Genomic DNA, 1,544 nt, shown 5'->3' with positions numbered 1-1,544 from the left:
AAAATAAAAAGATTGTATTATATATATATACATTCGTTCAGGGAAATGAAAGGAATAATGTATAATTATTTCTTCCAAAACGTTATGATTCTAATTAATAAACGTTTAGCGATTAATAAGAGAAACTTTAAGTAATTATGTACGTTTAATAATTAAGATCATATGTTTTGAAACAAGAAGCAAAATTCAGCAACTGTTTTTTTTTAATACAAAAGATACATCTATTTTAGCTGGACTTTTCATTCATTTTAAATGCTGTCATGTGAACTGGCTCATACAACGCTGCAGTCTTCATAGCTTAATTTATAACCTAAAGAGTAGAGCTTTAGTAAAAGGCTTTGGACAATGTTTATACTTTTTAAATTTTATTCTCTGAAACATAACTAAAAACTGGCACATTAATTCGCTTAATTTTTACTGCATTATTTTTTTTCCTTTTTTGCAAAGCAATGAGAAACACAAAACAGTTCGTTTTCATTTTGATTTTCATGATCATAACTTATAAATACAAATTCAGTGAAAATAATGAAAATTCGTAAATTAAATGAATAATATACTTAAAGCTTAAAATCTATCAGTTTAGTTGATATAATCATTTTATTTTTCCAGCATTAAAAAAAGCGTGATTTGATTTTCGTACTCCAAAATATTTTCTAAATTTGACTATCTATCAAAGCTTTACAGTACGTAGTATCGTGAAAGAAATCATGCATAGATAGCATTTCTTTTATTTTAATATTTTTTTTAAAATTATAAATGAATTTAATTATGATAATTTAATATTATGCTCTAAATTAAGCAGAATATTAAGTTCGACATAAAAGTGAAAATAAAAGTTAATCAATCAACATTTCTTTACTAAAACAGATACTGAAGACCTATTTTTAGCCATAACATTCAGTGGACAGGAATATCTAGGAATACTAAAGAAAGTGGCATGTTTATATTCGTGTTTCTAATATCCTTTAAGTCGAGTAAACTATAAAAATAGAATTTATGACGCCCATATATTTACGGTATTTACAACGACTAAACCGCGAGGCAAGAATGGACATTTTTTATAGCTTTTATATGTTCTATTTCAGATGGCTTGCAGAAGCGTTGTTGGATAAAAACAAGGGAGTTCCATCAGCTTTTTTGTTTAAAAATTTCAGTAATATGTATAATATTGAAATTTTTTACCCAAACATTTTGCATATTTCTTATAAAGGAGTATCAATTTAATGTCAAAAAATATGGTCAGTATTGTAATTTATACGCTTTTAAAAAAAATTAAAATGAACACAGTTTTCTTTTTCTGTAATAAACGTAACAAAATATAGCTTTAATGATTTTGATGAATAAAAATATAAAATTTTAATAATTTTAAATTTATGTACGAGCCTATTTTTTCTTTTATCGTATCTTCCTTTCTTATTTTTAAGTGATCGACTTTACGTGTAGGTCCTCGGGCTACTGAAGCGGGGGTGCCTTCTCCTCCGCAGAAGATTAAAATTGTGATGGCGTGTCTTCGGATCATCCTCAGGGATGCTTCCCAGACCTTC

The sequence above is a fragment of the Parasteatoda tepidariorum genome, chromosome 9 (genome assembly GCF_043381705.1).
Source record: "Parasteatoda tepidariorum isolate YZ-2023 chromosome 9, CAS_Ptep_4.0, whole genome shotgun sequence".
Taxonomy (NCBI): domain Eukaryota; kingdom Metazoa; phylum Arthropoda; class Arachnida; order Araneae; family Theridiidae; genus Parasteatoda; species Parasteatoda tepidariorum.
The sequence above is the reverse complement of the archived record's forward strand: the minus strand, read 5'-3'. Positions refer to the sequence as shown.